Here is a 13,268-nt window from a genome sequence, read left to right as displayed (position 1 = left end):
TAAAATTAATGTTGTGTTTTGAAATTCAAAATGGCCGCCATAGGCCCTATATTGATCATGTACAATGCGAGTGGAGAAACTAATTTTCACACGAGTAAGAAACATAAAACGCATGTAATTGAGATCTACGAGTAAAATATTGTCTGACAACATGTTTTATAGCAAGACATATCATTTCTTTTGTCATGCGTGAGATAAATGCTGTATTATGAAATTCAAAATGGCCCCTATAGGCCCTATAACAGTATTATCTACAATGTGAATGGGGACATATAAGTTTGTAAGAATTTGGATTTGCTTGACTATGACATCCATATAATCCAGTTGTATGAGTAAAATGTTATATGAAAACATTAAAAAAAATTATAGCATTTCTTCTGCCATCTAGGTGATAAATACTGTATTTTGACATTAAAAATAACCTCTACAAGCCCTAACTAAATTATGTAACATGCAAATAGGGAAACTAATTTTCACAAGAGTGAGAATCATAAAATGCATATAACTGTGATGTACGAGTAAACATATTGTCTTAAACATGATTTATAACTAAATACATCATATATTGGTCGTGGAGGTAATAAATGCTGTACTTTGAAATCCATAATGGCTGTCATAGGTCCTAAAAGTATTGTGTACATTGTAACATGGGACCATAGGCGGCGGAAGCGGGGGGGGGGACGTGTCCCCCCCCCCTAAATTTTAGGTGGGGGAACGGTCCCCCCCTAAATCTTTTGTTGATAACCTTTTTTTTTTTTTTTTTTTTTTTTTTTTTGCTTGTCAATTTTTTTTCCTGCGTCCCCCCTAAAATTTTAGGTTGATAACCTTTTTTTTTTGCTTGTCAAACAATTTTTGTGATCCCCCCCCCTAAAATTTGTCGCTCCCGCCGCCAATGCATGGGACATATAATGTTGACATAATTTGGCTTTGCTTGACTCTAAATATTGCATATAATTGTGAATTGGGGCGATTCCACACTAGAACTTCAAAAATATCATAAATTTCAACATGCTTTCAATAAGTCATAAGTAGTGTAATATTTTACTATGATACCTAAATTTTATGAAAATTATGAGTTTTAACCAAAAGTGAAGTCAGATATAGTTTTTTGGGGGGGAAACAATGGAATTTTCAATTTTCAATAATTTCCTAATTAAATAGTCAAGTACAAACACTGCGTAAAACCATTATTGGCAAAGCACGAGAAGATTGAAAATATTGCGGGTCAATGGAATAATGTATCATTGATGGTTCCAAATAACATCTACAACATTATCATGATCCATAATGGGGGCAGCCCTGATTTATCAGAACCTAATTTTGGCAATGTCCCGTACGACACATGAAAATGCAAAAGTTTTTCCTATAATTTTATTTTTGATGATGCAATTTCACAATATCAGTTTATCTATCTTTGACCCATGGGTGATCGATTTATCCCATAAGGATCTAATTACTGCCCTTCATTTTTCAATAATTGTCCTATTAAAAGTTGTCCCGTACGACACACAATATATACTGCATTTAATTGCAGGATTTGGATTCAGAAACTATAAATAGTAGGCCTATTTCATTTTAAGTAATTGAATTGAATTGAATTGAACTGAAAAAGTCCCTTTTTTATCTCCATAGAACATGAAATAGGTGATTCTAAACATTTTAATTGACTTCATGAATTTATGTGCTGTGTGAAAGCTATATAAATATACACGCAATTTGATTAAAATTAGTGGCCATCTGTAAGGTTTAAAATGGCTTTAATATCAAGAGGTTCTGGGGCTCCGCCCCGGACCCCACCCACATAGCACTGTTGTATGGATGAGTTTGGACTATGGCCCCAAAAGTTCTACAACCAAACACAAAAAAGAAGTAAAGAAAGAAAGGCAAAGGAAAAGTGTATTATATTTTTCTGAATATCACGTTAAAAATTTATCTTCATGTTAGATTCTCATGAAAAGGTGATTTTTTTTGTCTTGCTCACTTCGCTCGCTCGGGACTTATATTAAGCTACTTCTTGCCACACGCGCCATACTGGCCCCCTCGGGTATATAGAGCTTCGCCCTGATGCGCACAATCATAGCAAAAATCCTGTTCACCGTGGTGTACAAAAAAAAAGAAGAGAGAAGGGTGAAATATGATATTATCTTTTAACATTATGTCAAAATCTATCACAAAATTTGATTTTTTTTTAAAAATAAAAATGTCAAAATTTTTGCTCGCTTGCTCGCATTTTTATTTTTGCCCGATACACCATATCGCCCCCTCAAAATTTTTGCCTCATGCCTAATTACTTCGAGCGCGAAGTGCGAGTTTAAATTTTGTATAAACTGTCATAAATAGGTAGTTTGTTAGAATTCATATAAGCAGGCCTATGCATACTAATGAAAATGCGAGCACGCAGCGCCAGCTAATAAGTTTTTACGATCAGACCTGAATAGGAATATTTTGAGAACTTCATGTATTACATGAATAGAATAAATACTTCAAACGAACCTTACTTCATTTTCGGATTAACGAACCTTACTTCATTTTCGGATTAACGAACCTTACTTCCTTTTCGGACTAAAAAACCTTCGGATAAATGAACCTCATTTTGTTTTCGGACAAACGAACCTTCGGAATTACGAACCTTTTCTCGTTTTCGGACCAACGAACCTTCGGAATTACGAACCCATTTCGTTTTCGGACTAATGAACCTTCGGAATTTCGAACCTTATTTCGTTTTCGGACTAATGAACCATCGGAATTACGAACCTTATTTCGTTTTCGGACTAACGAACCTTCGAAATTACGAACCTTCGGAATATTCGAACCTTCTGAATAACGAAGCGTCGTAATTACGAATGTATGCGGTTCACAGCGTGCTCACAGTCATGGTCGAAATGATGATGATTCACGCTGTTAATTGAAATGCTTAAATTAACACGAGTGAATATGACTTCACATTGGGTTGTAGACTAAAAGTTTTTTTGGGACTTCTGAGGGCTTGAAAAACTTTCGACGGTTTATTCAATACAATGAAAATGGCCTATTGCGGATATACACCAAATAGCTTGTCCCCCTCCTATAAAAATATTTGTAATATCGTGCGGAAGGAGCGTAGCGACCGAGCGAAAGAAATCACATTTTCAAATTAATGCTTGAGAATTGTTCATCTATATCATTATAGATGTAGATGAGGGAATTTAACGATAAGGGGGGGGGGGGGGGGGTAGGACTGGTTATCAGGAAATGGTTTGTGTTAATTGGTACTCTCTCCTGATGCGTTTTTTAGACTTTGAACGTAAAAGTAGAACATGGCAGGGGATTGGGTTTTAATATCAATGACACCCCTTAAAATATTACGAGGAAATATGGTGACCAGGGAGAAAAAGTTTAAAGTAAAACCTAGCATTTGGAGCACTTTATGATATTTACAATTGAATGTAGGCCTACACCTGCAACATCGTTAAATTGCTGAATGGGATACACTTTTAACTTTCATAAAGGCTGCCAAAAAACAGCCCAATGATCACTGCCCTGTATAACACAAAAGTATACACATATGGTAGAGAGTAGAGTCAAATCATTATAGATCTTTCTTCTATCATGGGGTAGGGGGCGATCGCCATGAAAATATTGGGGATGCAGCAAACATATCGATTTTCCCTGCCTAATGATTTTGACAGATATTGAAAAATTTAAGAATCCATTGCAAAAATGTATTTGACAAACATTTGAAACCGCTATAAAACCATCAGATTTGACATGAAAATTATTAAACATTATAAAACTGTAAACTTTTCGGTGAGTTTCACGTGCAAACTTGTGTATTGTTGGGCGTGCAGAGCGCGCCGAAATATTTTGGACATTGTCTTTACTCCCTCTCGCCATCCAAAATATGGATCAGCACTATACTGACTTTATAACTATATGTTTTCTATAAGTTTACCAGGGAGTATATAGCGACGGATACATTTTCTAAAGAAAAATATCCTAAAGAATAACAAAAAATTTGGGGAAAAAAGTTGGAAGACAGTCTACTATAGCCTATTGCAGAGAGCATTAATGTATTCTTCATTCAGATGACATTTTGCGAGGGAGTGTTTAGCGACCGAGAGAGAAATTGTTATAATTTGAATATCAAGAACTTTGATTTGTTAGCACTTGACGACATGAATGTGATAATGTATATAGACCTTCGCATATAGGACCTTTATATATATATATTTTCTTTGTGGTCGATTTTTTGAGCGATCTTTTTTTTTTTTTTTTTTTGGGGGGGGGACTTCAGTCCCCAAAGCCCCCACCCTAAACCGCGCCTGGTTCTTTCAGCAGGGGCGATCTACAATTTGCCCCAATAATTTTGATTACTTCAATAAAAAAGTTATAGATGCAATTAAAAAAGAAGATGATATTATTTTCTGAATATGCTATCGAAAATTTTTGGGTTTTTTAATTAAAGAGAATATGGAAATGAGAGGTCTTTAATAAAAAAAAAATCATATTTTCTTGAAATGAAATAGTACCGTCCGTCTTAGCAATTTTGGTCCTATATTATTCGATTCACATCATTCTTCTCTCGCATAAATATGATAAATGAAGAAATAACGTGAAAGAAGAATTTTAGAGGAAGCTTAGTAAGGAGAAAGGGAAGAAAAATTAATAAGTGCCAAACTTCAGGTCACTTTATTGAGTGTCATGAGCATTAAGTGTAATATTATGTGTAATATTAACAATAAATGACAATAATAATAATAATAATAAAAATAATAATGATGATGATGATAATAATAATAATGATGATGATGTTGATGCTGATGATGATGATGATGATGATGATGATTAGTATCCCATAATTAGTCACCATCTGGAATAAAATTATTGGAAATGGTTTTTTGACTGATTTGAGTAGGTATGGGTGTCAACATTTACCAAAAAAAATTAAGGAGGAATACGGGTCGGGGAAAGTGTTTTTTTTTTCTTCAAGGTCAAGGTCAATGACCTTTTTAAATATACTGTATCATGGTATCTCCCAGATAAAATATTACAGGTTGGTGATCATGGTGTCGAAATGCACAGATTCTTACAAGAAGATCAAATAAAATAAAATCAACTACCTACGATGCTCATTCACCCATGAAATTCAAGGTCAAAGCTTTTCAAAGCTTACAGGAAGGTCAAATAAGATAAGGTTAATCACCTAGAATGCATATTAATCCATAAAGTTCAAGGTCAAAGGTCAATGACCTTTTTACTATATATCTTATAATGGTATCTCTGAGATAAAACGCTGCATGTTGGTCATTTCGGTGTCAAAAAGCAATTTTTGCAAGAAGATAAAAAGGCACAAAATAATCATAAAGAATAATCCGTCACCTTTGATATCCAAAGTCGCAGGTCAAAAGTTAATAAATATTTATATATCTATTCATGATTCCCCCAAAAAGAAATTAATCCATTATATTCACATTTTATTGGTGAATAATATAAAGAAAGATAGCTATTTGTAATGAAAACTTGGATGTTTGATAATTTTACTCTGAAATAAGGATAGAAAATGGCCATGAAAAATATATTTAGGGGTTAGAGGTCAATCAACACTATGTCAATAACGTCAGGGAATTTAAGTAAATAGGTCGATATAACGTGATTGTGGCATTTAGGTATAGTGATTCTGATGGGAAAAAGACTGACCTGCGTGGAAATTGAACACAAATTTGATAGTTGAATCCTTGACCAATGATCATGTCAAAATACAAGTTCGAGATGAAATTGAGATCAAATAGCACTTTTTAGTATATATTGTAGTAATGCATTGCCAAAAGTGTTAAAAAAATCATGGATGGTATAATTTGAAATGGTGAAGTTGTCTAAAGTAGCAGCATTTATTTATGCATTTTATAAATCAAGGTACTAATTTCTCTGGAGCAATAGGTCACTATCCTCAAATGCTCAATCAATACTATCACTTGATTTGTAAAAAGACAGGATAGGCCTAATTCTTATGGCAAGCATCATCCGAGAACATTTTCATATAGCCAGGGACAATGATGAAGAATTAAAGTAAGGCGATCATTAGAGCTGCAGCTTTTGTCATAGTAAATGAAGTTAATTGTCTCAACTTCATCAAAGAGTAATTAAACTCTTGAAAACCTTCTGACATTTTCAAGACTCTGATCTGGCCCATTCAATGAAAGCTTAACGTTCTGTCAAGGGATATCAGATCAGGATCTATATTATTACTGATATGTTGCACAGCCTGACTCTCAAGAACTGGAAGTGGTGCTGTAGGAGTTTTGTTAGGTGGATGGATGTCTTGTAAGCTATTATCTCCTTTTGAATTTCATTATTATATGCCTAATTTGTGCATGATAACAATCAGTTGTTCTGGACCAAATAGACGATCCTTGTACAAACCGATACCTAGTAAGAATAGCATTATGGGTGACGTACGGCAGAGAGCAGATATGAAGTTTTGTCCTGCAGCATTAGCATCTCAAGAGATTCTGGCTGCTCGCAATAATAATGATACGGGAATTCATCTTTGTTGAAGTTGATATACATGCCATTTACTACATGTATGACAGAAGCTGCAGCTCTAATGATGGCCTTCATTTCATCTTCATCATCATCCCTCTGCCGTTTGGAAATGCTCTCAGATGATGCTAGCTGTGACATGAGAGTTAGACCTATCTTATCCATTTTCAGAAGATTAAGCTAATAGTTTATAGTATTTATTATAGCATTGAGGTGAGTGGTCTATCCCTGGAGAGAAAAAGACACGACAACATTGATTTAGATATTATGATGCATCAAATGCTGCTACTTAAGATATAAATCATTTTAAATAATATACTTGATTTCATTGCTATTGGCAACGCATCGCAGTATATGAAGAAGTGTTATTTGGTTATTAACTTTTTTTTAACTTAATTTCCACTGATATTTTGGAAAGGGTTAATTGACCTCTGAACCCTAAATACATTCTCCATGACCTTTAATATTTCAGACTGAAATTATGAAACCTCAATGTTTTCATTACAAATTAGCCATCTTTATTTACATTATTCACAAATAAATTATGAACACAAAGGATATTTTTTTTTGTTATTTTTATGTCATACAGATTATGTATTTCCTCTGATCTTGGATTTTAAGGGTGAAAGTTTATTTTTTATACTATTTCAGTGGTGTTGTTTAATCTTCTTGTACAAGCCTTTGCATTTTGGTACCAAGATCACCAACCTGCGGTGTTTTATCTCAGAGATACCATTATTAGATAAAAATGCTAAAAAGGACATTGACCTTTGTCCTTGAATTTTATGGAAGAATGTGCATTCTCGATGCTTACTTTTATTATATTTCTTCCTGTAAGAATCTGTGTATTTGACACCAAGAACTCCAACCTGCGCCGTTTTATCTTAGAGATACAATTATATAATATGGTACATATATATATAATGTATAAAAGGTCATTGACCTTTGGCCTTAAATTTTACGGGTGAATGTGCATTCTATCTACTTAATTTTATTTTATTTGATCTAATTCTGGTAAGAATCTGTGCATTTTGACACCATGATCACCAGCCTGTACCTTATCATCTCAGAGATACCATTATATGGTATGGTATATAATGTAAAATAGGTCATTCACCTTTGAAAGGCTTTGACCTTGAATTTTATCGGTGAATGTGCGTTCTAGGTAATTAATTTTATTTTATTTTATATTCTGGTAAGAATTTGTGCATTTTGACACCATTATCACCAACCAACGCCTTTCGATCTCAGAGATACCGTTATACAGTATATATATGAAAAGGTCATTGAACTTTGACCTTGAAAAAAATCACTTTCCCCATATTCCTCCTAACTTTTTTTTGGTAAATGTTGACACCCATATACCTACTCAAATCAGTTGAAAAACCATTTCCAATAATTTTATTCCAGATTGGCTATTTTGGAGTCTAATTTGGGGATACTAGATGATGATGATAGTAGATAATATACCGCTCAATTATTGGCGGAATTAAACTAGGGGAGGGCTGGGGGCCGGGGGCAAGGTAGTCCACCTCCTGGACTGTTGTTATTTGGTACGATACGACTACCAAACAAATAACACACACCCCCTGATTTTTCGGGGAAAGTGAATCAGTTGGTTAGGTGAATCACTGGGTTAGGCGAATCACTGGGGGTAAGTGAGGGCGTGTGTGTGTTGGTTATGTGTGCGCGCGGGGTATCGGTACGGTCCAATAGGGTTTGCCCCTTTGAATTGCCCAATCAATAAAAATCGTCCAGGACGTGGACTAGGGACAAGGCGGCTATATGATGAATTTTGATTACCCGCCAATCTTCGAACTGTTGAGGAACGGAACTGAAACGAGAGAGGGATATGATCTGACGAAGGAGTAGTCCAGTCAATATAGAGTTTGACCCACCACTAATTGCAACATGAGATATTCCACTGCAATTATTTCAAGGAAGGTTCCCTAAACAACATACTAAAAGTCCCAAGAAATCCAAGCAGTGGAAATTTATGAAATTCGCATATTATGCAAATTAGCCATAAAAAGTTAGAAAAATAAGGAAAATAGCCCAAAGATTACAAATTGAGTGTCCAAAGCAATTTAATTTGAGCGAAAATCCATGATAAATAACTGTATTCAATGTTCTTTGTCAACAGTGCAAAAAATCTACCTCATTTGCATAATATGCAAATAAGCATCCTTATATGGAAAAATGTCAAGGTATTGTGATTTTTCTCTCATTAACTGCTTGAAAATTTTATTAATATTGAAATATACATGCTGCTATCACTAAGGACGTTGAATACATTTGTATTCAGCTTAGTGTCTGTAGTGTAATTTGCATATTATGCAAATAAAAGTATCTAACATGTTATAAATATTCAAGAAAACACACTGGTGATACATCCCTCAAAAATTGCAAGTAGATTATCTATTGAAATTGGAATATGGCAATACCTTACAGGAAGGTTTCCTAAACACCATATTAAAAGTCCTTAAATATACAAGCATATAGGAAAATCACAAAATTTGAATTTTGTGCAAATTAGCCATAATAAATTACAAATAAGGAAAATAATCCAAATATTGGAAATCAAGTGCAGAAAACAATACGAATTGAACTGAAGCCCATGATAAGTTTTACAAATTTAGTTATTTTTTAAATAAGAAATCGTAAATAAATCTACCTCATTTGCATATATATGAGCATTTTTATATGGAAAAAAAAATCCAGAAATTTTGACTTTTCTCACAAAAACAGTTAGGAAAAAATTTCAGTCTAGATCAATATGATGTGATCACTAAGAATGGCAAAAACATTAATAATCTTAATAAGCTTAATATCTGATTAAGTATAATTTACATATTATGCAAATAAGCATCCGACATGTTATAAATATTCAAGGAAACACATAGTGATATTTTCCTCTAAAATTCCATGTAGATCATGTGTATTAACCATGATGACCTTCCCTACATTTCTTGCTTGGTTGATATTGACTTTTGTCACGAGCAGTTACCCCACCCATATTGTACAATGATGAGTCCATTCTACATGGATCCCACTGCTTGAATGCTTCATTATTTCCATCCAAGTCTTGCTCTCTTCTTGACTTTGTAGAGACTTTGCGTTTCTTGCGAGTATAGTCCACGCTAGCAAGCTCCTGGATTGCCAAGTGATCAGCACAAGATGTCACACCCGTACAAATAAAAGTCCATTAGCTTCGAATATTTGGTCCTTGTAGCACACCACTTAGCTTATAAACTTGGGGTCCTTGTATTTAAAGCGCTTAACGATAAATCTCCACATTACATATCAGAACTCTTATCTCAGCATAGACCAACACGCAGTCTCAGATCAGCAGATCAAGCATTGCTGAGGGAATCTCTCAGCCACACAACCTGGGATGACAGAGCCTTCTACATCTCTGGACCAAAGCTGTGGAATATATAGCCTTCCCCAATTTATCAGGAGAGCAGAGACCCAATCAACTTTTGAGTCGTACCTTTCTGTTCCCCACTCCAACATTATCCCCCAAGAATAACTCGATTGTAGCATTACTAGAACAGTACTTGAACTGAATAATGATCCTAAGCACTGTTTGAAGACATTGAAATTTGTGAGATATTTCCTATTTTTGAGCAAGTGCCATGAGCGCCCAGCTGAGGCGGAGGGCCGGCGCTTTACAAGAGCCCATCATCATCATCACTTGTCTTGGTGGTGAATATGAGTACTTGCTTGGATCACAAGATCTCTGGGCATGCTTAATAAGAGTAACAATGGGCATTTGCCTATACGAGCGACATGAAAGCCATTCATAAATTCATGATGAAGGCTTAAAGTGCATTGTAGGCATCTTTCTCAGATACAGGAATCGTGATTAGACGTTCTTGCTGAATCCAGTTGCTGCTTCATGATGAAGCATCCATTTTCTGTTCTTTCCTCTTTGATAAATATCCTATGGCAACCATCTCCAAATATTAAAGCTATAGTTTCTAAGTAAGTCGTATGCAAATAATAATATTAATGTCCTGATATTTATGGTAAACAAAAATTCCTCAGTGAGACAATGAACAAACCAGATGGAGGACTAAGCCAGATTATTGCCTTTCCAACAAGAGGACACAACGTAATGGAACACCCTTAACATTACCATCAAATACCATCCAACATTGATTAGACAGTGTGTACCACTTCCAGTATTTATTTGCCACAATGTGTTACTCATTGGGTATACAGTGAGGTTATCCAGAGGAATAAACCTTTTAGTAATTATGGTACGACTAAGGATGTTCTTCTGGAGGAATGCTGACTTTAATAGTGTCATGCAGATGTACTTTGGACAATCATACAACTCTGTACTGAAATCCGACAAGTCGAGCATAGGAGACTGAATGCCAATCAAGAGGACTTTAACAAGAACACATCGTTAACCATGCCTTCTTCCGACACAAGTTGCCTTAAATGGACAATGGACATAAGTTGTGTCGGAAGATGTCAAAGGTTTTAGAGAAAGGCTTAGGAAGGCTTGCACATTTAAGAGCTTCAAAAGCATCAGTAAAGTAAAGCTCAGAATTGCTACAATGCATTAAAGAGGACCATAAGAGGGTTTGTAGACAAGCCTACGTAATACATAACTTGTTGACCGGCTTGACAATGATCAAGGCTGTAACAATTAGCATGTTGGGAGCCTATAATATCAATAGCTATGACTGCATTGGAATAGCATTATTAAAGGAAGGCAAAGATTTTTAGTCTTAGTATTCACCACTGATCATGATGACGATGATGATGACGCTGCTCTACAAGTCCTGGGACCCAGTCCTGACCCAGATATGGCCAGATAACATATTGTTTAGTCAAACAGGTGTAGCCAGACTACTGAAGAAATTGTTAAAGAAAACACCCTGCATGAAGCTACTAGGCCAGACGGAATCTCTGCTACACTTCTTAATGAGACTACTCATCAGATCTTACCTGCCATAAGTTTGCTTTTCCTGGCCTCCCTTTACCATGTTTATACGGTGAATTTTCAACAAAGTATAAGTCGTTCCCATCCATATAAGAAAGGGTTGTCAACTCTAACAAACTACACACCAGTTCAAATACTGGGCTTTGTTCTTGCCGATCCCATCATCTTGTCAGACTAACAACGCGGCTTAGGAAGCGAAGAACATATTTCCAGTATTTTTCCTTGAATATAAATCATATTAGGATTGATTTGAATGCTTAGTGATAGCAGCATATTAATTTGAAAAACTGATATGTTTTCACTGCAGGCAATGTGATAAAAATCAAAATTTCTTGACATTTTCCATATAAGGATACTTATTTGCATAATATGCAAATGAGGCAGATTTGCTAGCTTTTTTAAATAAAGACATTGAACTTATTTATTCGTCATGAACTTTTGTTCAAAATTACTTGCTGTGGACATTTAATTTGTAATCTTTGGATTAATTTCCTAATTTTTTTTTTAATGGCTAATTTGCATAATATGCAAATTAATTTTCAGGCATTGGGATGAATTCTCATGCTTAGTGATATACAGTGCGTATCAAAAAAAAGTTTACACTTTGAAAAAGCCCTGGGAATAAAAAAATATACAACATGTGGGTATTTTTTTTACATATATTCTTGGGTTTGGGTCTCATCTATCCAATGAAAGTAAAAGTTATGATAGAATGTTGCACTTGAGTGAGCACTGTCCATTTTTGTAAAGCTTGCATAAATCTGTTTGTGCAGAAATGCTCGTCATCACGTACGCTGTGTCAAGGGGAAAGGGCGAAATCAAACTTACCCTGCAAAACATTTTTCATACATTTCCCTTGCACTTTTGGTCAGTTGAAATAAAACGGATACATTCAAGCATTTTGTAACAATTTTGCCACCCAAATTGAAATGTCAACACTCAGTAAGCACAACCTTTACCCTGCCAGCTGTATCTGAGGACATAACTGAATCTGAACAAAAGTTTATATCAGACATCTCCAGCATTTTTTTTCACTAAGTTTTTATCATTTAAAGTAGGTTTACATTTCATTTTTCATTAATACTTGGTTTTCCACACTTTTACCAAGCTTGACAATGAAAGTTGAGCCTAAGCCATTTCATGTAAATCACAGCTCAGTGTAAAGCAAATATCGTCACGATGGCCTCGGTGTTTGGGGGAGTGGGGTAGGGCGCAATGCACTCTCCGAAGTGTTTCGGGCAAGGAAACGAGTTAAAAAAGGTAAAAGATATCTTCAAATCAATTTTAATAACTAAATTCAATGTGTTCTTCATGATTAAGGTTTACTTTTATTCTCATAACTATTTCAAAGTTCTGCGCAAATCATTTTTCACTAACTTTTCAAAAGTAAGTGGTGCTCACTCAAGCGGAAATATTTTTCGACAGTTATATCATCATTTGATTAATTGGACCTGTACCAATGTTAAAATGTGAAAATATGTTCAGGATATTACAAATGTATAATTTTACAGGATTTTTTCTAAGTGTAAATTTTTTTTTGATACGCACTGTTGTAGCATATTAATGTCAACATTAATGAAATGTTTTCAAGCAGTCTATATCCCAGGACCAAAATCCAGTTAAAACCAATTAGGGCAAAACCAATTGAAACCAGTTGGCCAACTGGTTTCAATAGGGAAATTGGAACAACTGGTTCCAATTGAAAACCAGTTGCCAATTGGTTCCAGTTAAAAACCAATTGAAAACCAGTTGCCAATTGGTTCCAGTTAAAACCAATTGGGCAACTGGA

Source organism: Lytechinus pictus, chromosome 2 (genome assembly GCF_037042905.1).
Source record: "Lytechinus pictus isolate F3 Inbred chromosome 2, Lp3.0, whole genome shotgun sequence".
Classification (NCBI taxonomy): domain Eukaryota; kingdom Metazoa; phylum Echinodermata; class Echinoidea; order Temnopleuroida; family Toxopneustidae; genus Lytechinus; species Lytechinus pictus.
Note: the sequence above shows the minus strand (reverse complement) of the source record.